The 253-nt window shown below is 17.0% G+C and overlaps 1 protein-coding gene across 1 annotated transcript in view; it reads left to right on the plus strand.

The window, feature by feature from the left end:
* LOC107613352 (TMV resistance protein N) overlaps positions 1-253 on the plus strand; it is a 10,300-nt gene that overhangs the window by 1,734 nt on the left and 8,313 nt on the right. The window lies entirely within an intron of this gene.

The following is a 253-nucleotide window of genomic DNA, read 5'->3' on the forward strand; positions in this document are numbered from 1 at the left end:
ATATTTTTTATTTATGAAGTATAAAATAAGGTATTTATGCTTTTGAACCGTTCTTGAAAAAGTTTATGAATTAAAACATTATTTTATACTGAATTTTAAAAAAAGAAAACATTTATTCTGACAATAAAAATATAAGAGAAGTCATTTTATATCCAAAAATTTGTTTACAGATACAAAGCATTTAATGCTATAGTGATTTTTGTTTTGGTATCTAAATTATTTTTTATAATAAAAAATTAAATATTTAAAATGT

This window comes from Arachis ipaensis, chromosome B08 (assembly GCF_000816755.2).
Source record: "Arachis ipaensis cultivar K30076 chromosome B08, Araip1.1, whole genome shotgun sequence".
Lineage (NCBI taxonomy): Eukaryota > Viridiplantae > Streptophyta > Magnoliopsida > Fabales > Fabaceae > Arachis > Arachis ipaensis.